The 18,666-nt window shown below is 28.6% G+C and overlaps 1 protein-coding gene across 1 annotated transcript in view; it reads left to right on the top strand.

Annotated features, from left to right (window-relative positions):
* Nucleotides 1-18,666, top strand: part of LOC113383459 (F-actin-monooxygenase Mical-like) — an 85,431-nt gene that overhangs the window by 34,805 nt on the left and 31,960 nt on the right. The gene's annotated exons all lie outside the window — the stretch shown is intronic.

Below are 18,666 nucleotides of genomic sequence, written 5' to 3'. Positions count from 1 at the left end.
TGATTTATAATTGTTTGTAAAATTGAGCTGGTCTATGCTTCTTCTATTAGAATTTTTGGAATCGACGCCAACTAGCAATCTCTTTAAGTTTTTTTTACCTTTGGGTGGGTCAATTTTTTGCGAAACTCAAGATTACTTTCTGATGAATACTGTATTTTAGTTGATCGCTTTGTACGGAACCTTTCCTCCAGTCAATAACCTTATTGCTCCTAATGTTGAATGTTCAAACCCCCTTCTTAGCATTTGCGATTGTTTATCACAGCTAGAAAACAATAATAATAGTAATAAACTCGAAGTGATTATCATATCAACAAAGTTATTTTTTCTTTACGCCAATTGAAAGTAGGAAAATGATAACCGAGCAAAGTATATTATTTCTTAATAATACTTATTAACTATTTGCTTGCAATAGAGAAAGAAATAGAGAATTTTATTGCTTTTTGAATGTAAGTGAATTTCTCTCTATTTTATTTATATTGAATTAAAGTATGTTGAGTATGTAAAACCAACCGTCGCTCAGTTATTAAAATTGAAAAGCTATTAAATGTATGATCATTTTAATGAATCAACAAGATTCAAGAGAACCGGTTTTTGTCATTTTTATTCATATTTACAACTTTTTAAATGAGATATAATAAATTGCATGGTCAATAGTAGAAGAAGAAAAGTTATAATAACGCATTTATTGTGCTAATTTTTTTTTGAGTTGGCTGGTATTTATACAAAGATACATTTTTCATACGTAGTATTTCACTTTTTTTTAATTGATCACCACTTTAATCATACACACATTTAATATATAAATTTATGAAATAATATAAAACTTGGGAGTCAGGACTTTATTTTCAAGTGGTAACTGATATAACTACTGCTTGATATCAGGGCTTACCGAAATGCTTAGCAACAGAATTAAAATTCTGCTCTATTATTATTATAAGATGATGTAACATCAATAAATAATGGACCGATTCTGCCGCTGTGCATTCAGGCGTTTTACACATAAACTGCAACGTCACTCGTATGTTATGAAGCTGAGTCAGAAAGACCCTGTTATCTAAGATGTTTTTTTTATTTGGTGCGGTTTCTAGTTAGGTGTTCCTTCTGACAACCACATGGTTTTTATCAATATGTAGTTTGAAAAGTTCTTCATAACATAGCCTTGCCATAACATTTGTCTGTTATGCGGCAGAATCGCTCCCAATATTGGTTTATAAGCACATGATGATGTAACATTGTCATTCTCATGTCAACACAAAATATTAATACTTTAGTCAATTCGGTTTTTCTAGGGATCACTCGTGGGTAAGTGGGTAGATCGACTGGACCAGAATCAGTAGTCCAAGATTTGTTTCTACTTCTAGAAGCCTGATGTCAAGCAGTAGTAACATTCGTTTCCACTATTTAGCAATATGTTTCCCAGTAAAAATAGCCTTCATCAGGCATTGCTGCCTCAATTTGTGTGCAAAGTTTCACCATGCAATATGGAAAAAAAATCATTTTGGAGATTGCGGAAAATCACTAGGCCATGTTCCTTTTAGTCTTCTTATTTGTTGGGCCGTCTGAACTGATTTCATTTCATGATATATAAGGATAGTTCTACTAACTTGTGAAATATGTGTCTTTCACAAATATTTCACTATTTTGACACTGCGCCAGATTGTTGTTCATCGTGTTTTCTTTCTTCTAACGTATTTTTCTATGACTCACGAAGAAAATATGAAATCATCTTGGCATTTTTCCAAACACGTTGATAAACTCAATGATGTCTTCCCTGATTAATTAAATTAGATAAGTTATAAAGTAAATAGATTTAATGACAATTTTTACCTGGTTGCGAGCACTTTTATATCTTTATAATTAATAATTTATCGATCATTACAAATTTATTACGGCTGACATTTGTAAATTCCACAAAACTGAATGTTTTTAACTAGACAGTTGTAAGTATAGTATTGAATAAAAAAAATTACAAATTCAAATGACAAATCAACTGGTATAAATCTATATACAAATGAAAATTGGTTATAAATCTAAATGTAAATGAAATAAATCACTTTCAACGTTTTCATTGCAATATTTACAAATGATATTCATGTAACAATGGCTATAAATATTGTAATAGAAGATTACGTGGGTATTGAGACTTATTAATTTTTTTTTAATTCACGTATGCAATACAATGAAATAAAACATAATTAGCTCATAAAATATCGCTAAATTAAAAGAAAAGGTTGATGAGTCTGTAAGAAATTGAACAAATCATTTCATAATAGAATAAAAAATATTTATCCAAATAATTTCGATAGAAAAAAGTATAAGTACGACTTAATACTGTTTACTTTGCGATGTAATTTGAGTAGAATTTTTACATATTAAGGTCATCTGAACATTTTGGCATACCTTAGAAAAAATTGATGTGTGTATGTGTATGTATGTATGTAAGCATGTGTGTGTGTTTGTGTGGATACGAATTTTCGTCGACGATTTCAGGAACACGGATCATCCGATTTGAATAATTCAAAAAACATTCGATTCGTATTGATAAGGAGACGTGCTGATTAGTTTTTGGCAAAGGCAGGTCGAGCCGTTTCGAAGATCCGGGACAAAAAATGCCAAAATTGGTAATTGATTTTTTGAGACAATGGAGCGTCCGATTTATGTGATTCAAAAAACATTATATTTGTATTGACGAAATGAAGAAATGATGAAATTTTTGGGAAGGCAGGTTTAGCGGTTTCGTAGATCCAATAAAAAAAGTAAAAAAAATGCCATTTGGCGGACAAAAATGTTCATAAAACATATATACATCAAATTATCACATTATTTATGGATATTTTAATAATAAGAATAAATTTTATATAATGTTCCGTACCAATATTCATCCGTAATACTGCGACGCGGCGACCACGCGCTTCGATATTTTGTTACTACGAAATCTCGAGGTATCTTTGAGAAAAGATCTAAATTTCCAAAATATTTCGAAGTATAAAAAATTTAATTTTTCAAATTTTAATAAAATTTTAAAAATCACAAAAATCGATTTCTTTTAGAGTCCTAAGAGAAGAGTGAATCTTCATGAAATTTTTTTACTTTTGATATGGGAAGTTCTAGTAATATGCCTTAAGGCACGATGCCATACATCATTAGTTGAAGTATTGATCTCGCCGAGGTGTAATGTTAATATCGTGGATTAGCACAATCTAGTCCTGGGTTCGATCCCAACCTCTGCCAGCTCGATATCAAGCATTATATCAAATATCCACTTTAGGTTATAAGTCATAACATATATGCCAACACTATTATATTATATTATAATATAATATTATATTATATAATCTATATATAAGAAAGAAGGATGGTTGACTACTAGGTTTTCCTCTCGAGAAAAACACTAGTTGGTATAGCAAACCAGCTCATAGAACATGTAGTTCCAATAGCAATAATATAATTATTTTGTTAATTAGAATTAGAACCTTTTAGATTTAATACGATATTCCTAAATTAAAAAAAATAATTTAATTTTTTCAATAAATGTATACATTTTTTTAAATCTAATCTGGCACCATTGTCTAGCGTGGGCAAAAATGTTGCTAACATGTCGTGTCTGACGCAAATACATCTCATTCACGATGAAAATTAGTCATGGTTACTTACATGCATTATTAGTCACCAAACTCATTATCATTCTCTATTATCTAATCACGCTACAGATTTTAATTACAATTCAATGTATATCGATATGTGTTAATTAAAAACAATCATTTGATTAACTTTCAGTTTAAACAAACACGTGAGTCTTAGATGCAGTTTGCTTGACGAACTATGAAATTTATAAGTATCCAAAAAATAACTATGAAATTTATAAGCATCCATTTACTGCAATAAGATTTTTTTGCAAAATAAGTTGATGGTATTCATTTATAATTGATAATATTTTGTTCTAAGTAGGCAAATTAATTAACTGCGATCGACGCTGTTTTTGTGGTTTATGGATAGTTACTTTCATCTTTGAATATTTGAGGACAATTTCACAATTTTATAATTTAACCCTTTTCACTCGGATGCCGCCTGTATTTTACGATGTAAAATAAAAGGGCCGATCTACCGCAAAACAGACCAATGTCATGGCAAGGCCATGTTACGCTGCAACTTCCATACATTATGCTTCTGAATCATACTGTATTCTGTCAAAATCTCATAAACTGCAACATCACTCATATGTTATGAACCTGAGTCAGAAAGACCCTGTTATCTAACATCGTTTTTTTGACACTTATGCGGTTTCTAGGTTAGGTTTTTTATCTGCAGAGCAACTACATGGCTTTTGTCAATATTTAGAACGAATTAATATGGAAAGTTCTTCATAACATAGTCTTGCCTTAACATTTGTCTGTTATGCGGCCGAATCGGTCCAAAAAACTGAATGTCGAATATACTTCCGTTGCTTTATTTCATTTTATATATATTTTTGTGTATAAAACATCTTTGCACTAATATAAACTCTCCTGCTATTAATTTTTATTACTCCTATAGAATTTTTCTCATAATTTAATCTTTTTATATGGTCCTAGCTTATTGGTTAGCCCTTTGGTTTTTCAACCAGAATATTACGATACTTGGACAGCCTGGTAACAAGTAGTAGTGGCATTGGTTTTTATTTGAAAATATAGGCGGTAATAAATTTTCATGTAAAATTAGCCTTTTTTGGCATTAGAGACTTTTTAGTAACATACATATGTATATCAAATAAAATATACAGACCTTTGGGTTGCCTTTCAAAAAATAACGTATTTAGGTAATATAATCTAAATAGCATTGAGTTCTGTTTGCTTTTCGAATATTAAAAAATATCTTCTTGTAGTATCTTATAAAATGATTACACCATATACTACTAGTCTAAATAAATTGAGTCAAACTTAAGCTTTTTTTACCTTATGACTACATAAATTATTCACCAGTAATTAAGTATCTCATTCTTTTGAGGTTACTTGCTTTCTAAAATAACTTATGCAAAGTAAAATTAGGGCATGAATTGCAAATTTCCAAAGGATTTTCTTCTTTTCAACCTTCGACAAGAGTTTTTCCTTCAGATTGTTAATAAGAAGTTCTTGCCAGACGTTCTCTATGTTTGATCAAAAGTGGCATGATTGCTTTTTCTGCATTTTGCATTTTTGCATTTTTGCATCTTGGTGAATAATTTGGTATGTATCTACTTGGATACTGAGAAACAAGTTCGTAATATTTTATTTTTGATGTAGAATATTGATGTTTCATCTACTGATGCATCTACAGAGTTGAATTTTGATGACTTCTTTATACATCAGTAGTAACTTGTTATGAACAAAAACATTAGATTATGAACCCAATACGTTTTGCATATGAATTTCAATTGCAACTAATAAAATTAAATAACCACATTTATGATATTTTTATTATGTGTGTTTATTGAATATGACTTATTTTTGGTATAATGAATATATACACTCTTTTGTTTCTATAATAACGTTTTATAAATAAATATTTACGCGATAACGATTTGCCAAAAACGAACCTAAGCCATTTAAGGAATTCTTGGCAAGAATCACAAGCTATTTTAAGAAATTATTAATACAGCCAAAATGGTGAAAGGTCATTGGAGTATATGGATGACATTTATAAAAATGTACAGTGAAGGCAAATGAGAACGTTTTATTGAAGGTATCATGAATAATTGCTCAAAACAATATTACACTAATAATATTATTAGATACTATATTAATTAATTTTTACTTTATTCATGAATAAAATCGTTTACTTCATTATTAGTCCAAATGTTCTTAATTTGCTAACATTGGCTTGCTATTTAGTTGTTGAGAGTATTTAAGAGTGTATTGTTAGCACTTTAATATTTCGAAATTATTATTCAAAAATGTATTCATGCAATTAATCGATATGAAATAATGTTTTACCCATAAGCTAATTAAATTTATTTAATTATCTAAATTTAAAGTTACAAATAGGTTGATAACTTCCATATCAGCTTAAGAATCTTAGTAAGTCATCATGTAGCCTGATTGGTGTTAAATCTAAAAGTTTGTCCATCTAAAATTGATTGCATCAATTTTCTGTAATATGCAATACATATAAAATGTAAATAGATCTCATAGAACTGATATTATTTTTGCATATCTGATTTTATTCGTTTTTGTGTGGATAACATCGATTTCAAGTCTTCGTTAGAATTGCCATGAATCTTTTGCGTAAATGTTGTCTCGGTGACAGATATGATGAATGAAGTAATGAGGAAACAATCTAAATCAAAGAAATTGATGTCTTACTGCAAATTAAACTTTTTCCGCATTTTTTACAATAGCATTGTTGTTCTGTATTGCGAAATGCTTTATTGAACAAAAGATAAACATGTAATTTTTTTTAAAATTAGTTTTGGATTTTTATCATTATCTTCAAATCTTGCAAATATTTGTCACAAGAAAATTTTCCATTAAATTCTCTTTTTTTTCAATTTTATTATGGCTATCAGTATCATTAGGAGAGATTTTCCAGATTTTAACTGTGTTGTTATATTTGCTTTCTAATTAGAGTGATGAAATGCATGGTTTCAAGCAAACTTGGCAAGTCGTCCAAGGTGATTATTAAAATATTTTCTTACATGACTAAATAGCACGGAACCCTCATCTATTATCTCGTCTCCTAACTATTTATTATATTTAGCAGCTCGATCATCGAGTCTGACAGTGATTAAAGGGCTGTAATTACTATCTGCTTTCTAATTCTTTCTGAACTTCTGAATGATTCAATTTGATTCAATGAAAATAAACATCGGATAGTAGAATTTGAAGTAATTGTTAATTCTGGCATTTAAGTTAATCAAATATTTTTAATATGTAATTGCTGAAGATATTTCTCTCTTGCTTGAGTTTACTCTTACATATTACATTTGCATATAATAATTTCCTGGTGATAATTACATGATCAAGACATACATATTTAATATTAAACAGTCAAGATGTTTTGACAAAAAAAACTTGAATTGTGAGTCATTCTCCTTTTTTGCAGATAAAAAATACATGATGTTTTTATGTTAAACGTAGAATACCCTTTATTACACACCTAATTAATTTATTGGTTTTATTTATTAACTTTCTATGAGCTGAATGTTTGTTTTACATTTAAAAAATTAAGTGGTGTTTACTAAATTAAGTTTACTAAAAACAGTAATTATTAGCCTATATTATGTAAGCAAATGGTAAATAAAAAACTAGGTTTAGGATTTATGCGTCATTTCATGAGAAAAGCCTTATTACTTGGTAAAATATGGATAATTTTGAAATGTGACGTGAAAGTTATACGGACCTATAGAGGGTTAACATCCTCGAAATAACATTTGGATTTAAAAAAGTACTGTATCAAAAGATCAGTATATGTTTTTTTATTTTTGGTGCAACATTTTATATAAAATTTTAACACTGAAAGAGCACTGTATCAATTGATCGGTATATGATTTATTTTATATTTGATGCTCTTATCTTTTAAATAAAATTGTAATAATTGGGTAAAATTGCCTTAAAATACAATGCACAGTACTAGGATTTAGATATATGTCAGATATTCATATATTTAAATAATTGTATCAGTTATGCCGCATTCTGTTTAATCACAATTCAATTGAATATTACTATTCAAGTTTCTTTTAAAAATTATGAATTCTTGTCATTAATAACTTCACTAGCTAATTTTAAATTTAATGGAGATGACAATAGATAAATCCTATTAAAATACTATGTATTCTACGAACATAAAATTTGTATCATTGTTCTATAAATTACACTACAGATTTATTCCGCTAGTATACTAAGTGCACTACTTTAATCAAAAAGAGTACTTTAAACGGTAAAATCGTTGTATTCAGAATATTTAATTGACTTTAGCCGACTTTTTAAGTGTTTGTCATGAATTTAATATTTTGTGTGTCTGGACTCAAAAATTTAGTCAGCTATGTATACATGATCCGTACCATAACTTCAGAAATTATAATTTTTTTGACTTTATTTTACGAACACTAATTAGAACTACTAGTCTTATGCGTTCTAGGAGCTATTGTCATATAATTCGTATAATGTAATATGTATTATTAGAAGGCGACTTAGTGGTTATCCCTTCACTTTGTGATGAGATTAGTGAATATTTCTAATAGTGATGTGATATAGATTGCAGCAATGTCCAAAACGGCTATTTTAAGGAATTGGAAGAAGTATATGGTAATTCAACGCGAGAATTGAACCTGGAACCTCGCGCTTTCAATGCCAAAGCCATTTCCACAAAGCCATAAACAAGCTCAATTCAAAACCAGACTCTAATTTTGATCCCAACATGATTATACTACTGAATTCTAAATCTTTTAAAACTATATTTTATATTTCATTATTGCCATTTCATTTTTTAAATGACTATCGGTTAATGAAAATTCAGAACCATGAATCGACTTTTTGCCATTCTGATTTGTTGGACTAGAAATCGAATATGTCGTAATTTTTTGAAATTTATATAATGAAAACATCATGCATAAACAATAAAACCTAATAGTCCTAATCTTGATCTTCATACATATTTGCTGTAAAACAACCAGAGTTGGACACTCTTATGGTATGAAAAAAAAATTCTCCTTATTTTTGAACACTAATCAGAACTTAACAATTGTAGAAGCTGTTGTGATGATACTTTTCCTTAGTATGCTTAAGGAGAATTCTTTAAAAGATATCATGCATAAAAAACAAAAAAAACCTGTATGTAAACCTTATCCTGCATTTTTTTTCATGAATTTTTGGTGTTAATGCGTATAGAAAAATTTTTCCTCCTTATTTTGGAACGTTAAACAGAAATTAACAATTATAGGAGCTGTTGTGGTGAAACTTTTTTTTAGTATGCTTAAGGAGAGTTTTTTTTAAAAGGCAACCCAACAGTTGTCGTGGTTGTATTTGATATATCTTTTATCATTAGGTGTATCTAATGAAATTTATGTAATGATGCATAAAAAATAAACACTAATTGTCCTTATCTTGCATTTTTTACATAAATTTTTGGTGTGAATGCGCGGAGACTTTTATGGTATGAAAAAAGGTTTTTTCCTCCTTATTTTTGAACACTAATCAGAGCCTAACAGTTCTTGGAGCAGATGTGATGAAACTTCTCCTTAGCTTAAGGATAGTGTTTTAGAAGGCAATTCAAAGGTTAGCCTGGGTATATTTTTCATTATTAGAATTTATCTAATACTGATGATATATTTTTAATTTGATGCTGCAATGATGACAAAAGGCTAGTTTCATTAGGAAACATATTTTGATCTATATTTCCAGGTGGAAATGGATATCACGACTGCTTGATATGTCAGTCAATATATTTTTGAATTATGTGTGTGGATTATATATTTTTAAATTTGTTTTCTTTTATATATTGGCTAATTTGACTTAATACTAGTCTGTTCGACAGATGGCAACCCAAACAGTTGACCCACCTCTGTATGATATTTAGTTATTATTATTACAATTTCTGTAATAGAGAGAAATATTTTTATTGGTGCAGCAATGCCGGATTAAGGACTATTTTCCTTTGGAAACATATTGGTATTTATATTTCCAAGTAAAAATTGTTGTCACTGCTTGACAACAGGCTGCTTGAAGTGGATATCTAACCCGGTAACTCTATTAAGGAATCTTGTATAATAATAATAGAATCTGTTCTTTTTATTTCCTTTGGTTCTCTAAAACTGGGTTTTGTAAACTGACATCAAAATGACCAAACTCCTATTTGGATCACCAAATTGTTTCTTAATCAAATATTGTGTTTCTTGCGAATTATTGTTCGCTTGCAAAAGTTTTGTTCGATATTGTACATTTATTATTAAGATTGATAACTTGTTGCTTGTGGAAACTAGTTACCAACACTGCTTCAAGTATGAGCTAACATTAGGCCTACTGGCCTGAAACATACTTTGTCATCCTGAGTGCCGAATTTCTCATGATGAGAGTGAATTTAGCAACTGCTCTAGGTCATAGGTAGTAGGCCTAATGTTTTTCATCCAAAATGTATCCCATATGATTTTGTCGTGTTTGGAATAACAGGTCGTTTGCCTCGATCACGAAAGGTGTGGTCCGTGTTCCACATTGTTCTAACAGCTCTTATTAGCATGTGCAGTGTGCTCGCAATGGGAGACCGATCATGCATGCCATATTTTAATAGGTGCTCGATAACGGTTCACTTCACCATCGTTTCAATTAATTTGTTAAGAAAATCGTAACTTGACCGAGTAATACATATTATTGTTTAGAAAATTACACACTTTTTCAATTTCAACTGTCTACTTACCTATCATTTTTTGTTTTTATTTATAATATCAGCTATTATTATTAATAATAATAATTTGTCTGCGAAAGTAAGTTCATAGCGTGAAAGCATTAAATTTCTATCACACTTATTGTGGGAGCAAATTAATGTGAGAGTGTTTCCTCCCTCAACGCAGCTGGGTCGAAAATGAACTGAAATTACTTTCATAGGGCCTTGAAAATAATATTTTTAAAAATATTATATAAACGTTTATCGACAACAATTTATTGGTAATTCAATAGTTTATATATAATTAAATAACCGGAATAATAATTGATAATATAAATATTTTAATATAAATAATATATATATATATATGTATATATAAATATTATATTAAATAGATATAAAAAAGGATTATTTTACAAAATATTGAAATTTTATATATAAACTAAATGACTCAACGGACGTTTACTTGTACCCAAATCTACATTTTTTAATATCCTATACTAATATTTACAGTTCAGCTAAAAATAATAATGATTGTTTTTCGAATTACTATTTACACCAGTATATGAGTGATGTTGAATGAAGAACTGCTTCAAATAAAATGATGATTCTCAATTCCCACAGTTAACACTTTAATTATCTTTTTAACAAATATTAAAATATGTTCAATAAAATTGTATATTAAAAATTATACACTGCTATTTATAGAACAAATTCATTTCCAATAGCTCAATTTATTTTAATGGCGAGGGTTATCCAATATTTTTAGTCATACCTGTTGTAGATGTTAATGTATAAGTGAATGATTTTTTGTTTAATCACGACTAAAACATTGATTTTCCAAATTTATCACACAAAAAATCACCGTCTGCCTTTGTGATGTATTTATTTAGGTATAAAAGGCATTCGCGGTAAAGGTACAATATCACCTTGGATTTTTCTACACAAAATAATTGCTTCAATAATGTTGCATATAATTTTTATAATTTCATACCATATTTTAGCTGGCTTTTAGTAATTTTAATATCTAAATTACATTTTTCTCACTAGTAATTCAATATACATTATTATTTAAGTTTATATTTGAAGTGAATTAACTTGTCAAATCCTGTTCACGTGTGCTCTATTCAACCTACGATCAACAAAATTATTGCAGTAAATGGAGAGGGGAAAAGCGTGTGCCCTGCGATTTTTTTTTACTGTGCTCCAATTTGCTCGATATTTTGGAAATAGGTTAATCTTCATCTTAAATTCAGAAGTGGAAACAATTTGCACTCTTTCACCACCCCCCGCATTAATTGTATTATAACTCTTTTAATTCTGATTTTATCAGGCAAATAAGTGTCAATCAATAGTTTGTCATATTCATTAAAACATATGTTCATATCAAAGTCAAGCTTTGTTTATGACAGAGATGTTTCATCTAAACTTGAGTCTATATATCCAACTGTCTCTTGGCTAATCTTGACAATATGATATAACAGCTAAAAGCACAATGGTTCTATTAAACAATGCTACATAAATCTTAATTATGATTTACAAACTGTGAATAATGGACGTGTGGATGCTCATTGCGATCTTATATCTCTATTGTTTCAATTTGTTAATTGTTAATTAAATAAATACGAGAGTTACATATGTAATTAGGAAGTGCGTCATTTAAACCTGATCAACTTCATTTAGTTGCGCATCGTTGAAGCATACCTTAGTGGAAGTAGGTACTAAGTAAAAAATTGACTATATCAATTTAAATAAATAAATCAGTATTTGACTTTCAATGCATGCGGGTAGTAATAATCATCTTGGATATCAACCATTGGCAAAGATAAAAATACATATATTTAATATGTATATAATCTTATCACGGACGGATTTCTACATCACCGAATCATAACTCATATCATGGTTCTCAGTATACATTTTTAACCTGCTTTTTGTCACTTTTCCATGATTGACACATGCATTTCTTCAAAAGATTAAGAATTCAAATAAAATAAGATATAAAAATCACATGTCTGATAGCCGATAAGAGCTCAAGGCATTTATGATTTCTTCGCTTTCAATGTCAACGACCATGCATTTGTACGACCAGCAATGTTTCTGTAAAATCATTACTGACGCGGACCAACTGTGTCGTACGTTATGAGATTTTTATCCTTTCGGACAGCTTACAGAATTTTAATTAATTCCATTTTGAGCAAAAGTATTTTTAAGTTATTTCAGGAATACAGCAGTTGAAATAAATTATCTTTAGAAACCATTTTATAAAGCTAAAAAGGTGTTAATTAAATGCTGGAGTATCTGAAAACTATGTACTTTACATTATATTTGTAGCTCGTTTTTGCCTAAATGAACACATATCAAATATCATTATTCCTTCATATCAAATTAGAATGTAGATATTTCAAAAGCAACTTTGAATTGTTTTCTTGCACACTTATAATAATCTCATATTATCAGATTAAGAACCTTTGACACAGTTAAGGTATTGGGGCGATTTTTTGACAAAAAGCTGACTCTTTTCATTTTCATCTGTATATATTTATCTATGTATTTTTATCTCATTTTAATATTTTTAACATTCCATAGGGTAAGTTATAGTAATCGCAAAAAAATCGAAAATGAAAATTTTTATATATCTTTACGTTTCTGAGGTTTCTGAACATTTTGGCATACTTTAGAAAATACGGATGTGTGTGTCTGTGTGTGTGTGTGTGCGTGTGTATATGTATGTTCGGATACAAGTTTTCGTCGACGATTTCGGGAACACGGTTGAACCGATTTCAATTATTCAAAAAACATTCGATTCCTATTGATAAGGATATGTGCTGATTAGTTTTTTCGATGGCAGGTCTAGCCGTTCCGAAGATACGGGGCAAAAAGTGCCAAAAACGGTAACTCAGTTTTTAAGAGAATGGATTGTCCGATTTGAATAATTCAAAAAACATTTTATTTGTATTAACTGAGAGAAGAACTGTTCAAATTTTTGGAAAGGCAGGTGCAACGACTTCGGAGATATGGAGGAAAAGTAAAAAAATGAGCCATTAGGCGGTCAAAAATAAACATTAGGAATATGCACATCAAATAATTAGATATTTTAATAATAAATATAAATTTTGTTTACATTCCTATGGGTTCCTTACCAAGGTTTACGCGTTAAATGGCGACGCGGCGCTTACGCGCTTCGATATTTCGTCTGTATATGCAGTTAAAGCAGTACGATTGCTTTGAAAAAAAGTTCAGAATTTCCAAAATATTTCAAAATAAATGATTCAAGATAGAATGATTTAATATGGTTCGAAATTCTATTGAAAGTTTCAAATCATTGATCAACTTTTATTGATTATTTTTAATTACTCGAATTTTGAATTGCGGTACGGGAAGTTCCAGCAATTTGCCTTAAGGCACGATGCCTTAATTGTCTTAAGACAGAATTCCACTTACAGCTAGTTTAAAACTTGAACTGGTGTAACCTAACAAGGAGAACTTTAGACCTATTCGTCTAGGATTTTAGTAAAACTTTGCATGGTGATAGTCAAAATGAACCCCGTAAAATATTATAGGCCTATGAGAAGTAGTTAAGTTTTGAAAGTAAGAATTTTAAGATGGCGTGAAATGAGTTTCAGTTTTGGATTTGGTACAACAGAGGTTGATGATCTTTCTTTATTTCTGCAAGATGTATTACCAAGATACCAATTTCAGTGAGAGTCGGTTAATTCTTTCTTACCTGTTTGCAGGTCGTTTGCAAACTCGTTTTCATATGTTTTCTTTGTGGAATTTAATTAAGAAAGCAATGGCGAAGAAATTGTTATATTTTTAGAGTTTGCGGAATTTCTCGTTCTCTATTGCTGCACAACCTACATGCAAATGAATTGCAGTTAATAATAGACCTGCAGCTTCTTCGCAGACGCTCACATATGGGTCAGTGCGTGACAAAATGATAAAGACACTTTTCTTTGCATGGGGAACGCAGAATTCGAAATGAATAGGAGGAACTATTTTTGGCACCGGTTTGGATGAGGAAATTCTTTTTAATTTTCTATTTTTTCGTGAAAATATGAGATTTTATCTATGGTACTCTTAGAAATATTTTTTACGTTTGCAAGAAAACATCTTTGCGTCCTTAATTTTTTATTCTGTTTTCTAAACTTCATAACAATCAAAATCCCTGCGATCAATTTTGCAAGCCAATACAAGTAATTTTGTTTATTTATTTTGTTTTAACATAGCCCACAGTGAATCCGGAAGAACCTAAAAATACCATTGAAATGAGTTCTTAACATAAGTAATTATAAGAGTAATTATTTATTGTGTGCACATTATTAACAACAAATTAAGGGGGCATTCTAGTATATAAATTCAAAAAAATCGATTTTTTTTTATTTCATATTTTCAAAGTTTAACTATCTAAGAATATAAGTACGAGAAGGTTTTTGAAAATTTGAATTATTTTCGAAGATATAGGCATTTTACTGACTCGGTCTCCATACTGGTTTGGCTTCACGCAAAACTTTAAATGCGTTTTTCTCAGAACAGACTTTTTCAGTACTGTTGACACGATTTCTCGAGTTTTAATCGACCGATTCACTTGAAATGTTCAGAGAGTCTTGTTTATAGACCTATCTATAGCCCGAACTAGGATTATCCCCAAATTCCAATCTTTACTATTTTTAAAAAATTCGAGAAACTCAAAAAAAAAAAAAAAAAACAGTCAAAAAACCCTTTTTTTCAAACAGTCGCCAATTTGTAAAAAAAAAAATTTTTATTCATCGCCAGTTTGGGTGATTGCGACATCATTGTAGATTAATAATCTTTTTATTTTTTGCATTTCCGATGCCTAGGAGGGCTGAAATCATGTCAAGGCTGAGTTGCCAATTTTTTGAGACCACCCACTTTATCAAGTTCAATTTTCAACTTTTTTATTTTTTAATTTTTGTTTTTTATTTTAATAATGTTAATAAACAAGTGGTAAAAAATTGATAGTAAAAACACTTATTACTTTCTTTTACGACACTTTAAAAATGACATAAAATTCATCGCTCTACACAAGAATACCCCCTTAAGGGGGTCTAGTGTAGAGGCATGAATTTTAAGTCATATTTGACTAAAATAAAGGCAATCATTTTTTACTATCATTTTTTTCATAATTTATTTATCAACGTTACAAGAGTAGAGAAAAAAATTTAAACAAAATAAGTTAATAATTTTAAAAATTAACGGTGTTTAAAGTGGCGGGTCTCAAAAAGGTAACACGTGACTGCAACCATACTAGTAATTCGAAATAAAAAAAAGATTATTTAGGATTAAATAAAAAAAAACTTAAATCTATTCTATGTACGAAACATTTATTATTATACTTTAAAATCCGTTAGTTAAATACAATGCAAAAGATATTGTGCGTTTAGTATTCTACATATTAGTGTAAAATAAAAATGCATATATGTATACTCTAGATTACTCAAACTCTATGCCATAAAACTGGTATAGTAAATATAAATATGATGTAATTGTGAATTTACATCATTCTTATTCGCTGTATTGTTACTATAAGATTTGCTTCAACGTCTTATAATTATTAAATTATAAAATTAAAATACGATTGCGAATTATACACAATGAGGAATAATTTTAGCTTTTGCTCGAAAAGCCGATTATTTTTCTAAAAATTATATAGTAATTTGTTCTAAATAGTAGACACAGTTATATATGTCGTTAAATGTTCTATGAAGACGTTTCAAATATTTTAATATATACATTTTTAATTCTTACTACTCTTGAATTTTATTAAAATTTTCTTATATTCTTACAAGTTCGTGAACAAAGTTTAATACTACTCAGTCGTTTTTCAACCCTAATTTTATTTCATTACAACTAACTTAAAATTTATATATTTATAAGTGTATATAGGCCAAAAATATTTATAGACACCTAAGCTAATTAATAATAATTTAATTAATTCATTCAATTAAGTTAGTTAGTTAATTAATTTATTATACAAATTTGTTTTGAAAATTTAAGAATAGAGTTAGTTATTTAAGGGGTAACTGTATATGGATTAGTGAATGGAAGTCAATGAAACATAAACAGAATTTCCGTTTCATGAGCTGCTTGAACTTTTCCTATTTATTTTATACAGTATTTAGATGGCAACTCAAAGGTCAACCTATCTATATTTGATAGTTCTTTTCATTATTAGAATTTATCTAATACTACCCATATATTTTCTTTAAAAACAAATTTTGGATTTTGATTATACTGATTCCTAACTGACAAAATAGTATTTAAAATGTGCGTGTCAGTTCCCATATATAAAATCTGTTTATATATTTAAACTAATATTTCCAACACTGCGCAGAACACAATGTATAACAATTTAGTATTAAGTTTATTTTTAAAAATAGCTTTCGCACATTTTAGTAACTATTTTTAGATTATCCACACGCCACTGCCACTTCATATGATATATAGTCAGTCTACATTAAATGTATCTATTTTGAAATTTCCACTTCGAATTTATTGACTTTATTTAATTAAAAAAGGATGAATAAAGTGAATATGTTTTCTCTATATTTAATTTCAATTCTCCAGAGCATGGCTTCTTAAACTATGGGTAAGAAAATTATGGCGTCGCCAGAGATTTTAATGTCTAAAATATATATTATTTTATAACATCACGTCGAGATTTTTGTATGTTTCACAACGAATGTATCTTGTTTCCTAATAAACAAATCATCTAAAATAATAATTTCTCTTTCTCTTATATTTGTGTGGGTTCGTTCAGAAACTCGCAATCATAACAAACAGTTGGTTTAATATGACTGTTATGTGGTAAAACTTGAAAAGTGTATTTTTTTCGTTGAAAGGTTTAACATTTAGCATTTTCATTAAAACGAAATTCAAAAAAATATTTTTTATTTTTTTTTTAAATATTATGCAAATATTTTTATTTGCATTAGGAGTATATATCTTGAAATTAGATTTATTATTATATAAAATTCTACTAGCACAGGAAATACCTAACTACTCTTTACGTAAATTGCATACCAGTACAATGTTGAATTGCTTTTATAATTTCCACAACATAACGCCTTTGGATGAAAGCCCAGTTTTCATATCGAAAATATTGTTGGTTTATTCTCTTAAATCATATTAATCTTTGTAATCATTCATTTTGGCATATGTATAATTTACGCTTATTTAATAAAATGGTATTTGTACGACGATTTTTTCAATCGTCCTGATGCTGATCTGAATTCATTTATCCTCCTGGTATTGGTTTTATTAGATCTAAAAATTAGCCTCCTTTTGCGCATGTTGATCTGGTTTCATTCATCCTGGTTTTGATTTTATTAGATTAAAAGATTAATAGATTTTTTTAAAATTATACCAATTTATTTAAAATACTTAAATTGCTAGTACAATTATGAATATTAACTCGATGTCTTTTCTCTCGTTTTTTTATCAGACTTAAAAGTAATATATTAATCATAGTCTTAAAATATCTATTTTATAAATGAAACCAAAAGATAATACATTAGTGTGCATATAAATATTTATAAGTTTCGTTTTATTTTATTATAAATAAATTTCTTCTGGCTAAACACTGATAAAATATTTATTTGAGGTTGAAATATGATGCCATATAGTAGTCTAGACCGACTACTGCAATCCGTATATTATATTATAGTTATATATAGTACTTAAAATTTAAAAATAAACTCTAAAACCAACCTAACATAAACCAGCCTAACCCTAAATATAATAAAATATCGACTTAATGATATTATCCATTATTTGTCTTATTATTAATCCATTACCTTATGAGTAAATATTATTAAAAAAATACCATATTTGTCGAAATAAAAAGTTACTTTAATATGAATGAGTATTAAAATTCAAGATTATAATTATATAGAGATGAGGAGGAAATATTTTTGCAAATTGCTGCTGAATTATACAAAGAAAAACCTATTAAATCATTTAATTGAATAAACTCAATAGTCATAAATGATAAAAAGGGCCATAGTACGACAGAAATTATGAGATTTTAATTGAGATAAGTAATAATTGTGATAGTAAAAAAAGATTTTTTAAAGTAAAAAAAGTAATAGATCGGAGATTTTCTTGACTTTTTACAAAAAAAAATCATCGTCTTGATCAGAGGTAAAAATTACCTTGGAATACATATGCCGCGCACCCAATACAGACAACTTAATGATTACAAAAATAAAATAGGAATAATAATACAGATAATATTGTTAAGTCTGATAAGCTAAATATACTTTAACATTAATACTATTTTATAATTAATATCTTAAAATAATATTAATGATCTAA

Source organism: Ctenocephalides felis, unplaced genomic scaffold, assembly GCF_003426905.1.
Source record: "Ctenocephalides felis isolate EL2017-DRISC unplaced genomic scaffold, ASM342690v1 CF-g0.4_SCAFFOLD_03570, whole genome shotgun sequence".
Classification (NCBI taxonomy): domain Eukaryota; kingdom Metazoa; phylum Arthropoda; class Insecta; order Siphonaptera; family Pulicidae; genus Ctenocephalides; species Ctenocephalides felis.
Note: the sequence above shows the minus strand (reverse complement) of the source record. Positions and strands in the feature narration are given on the sequence as shown.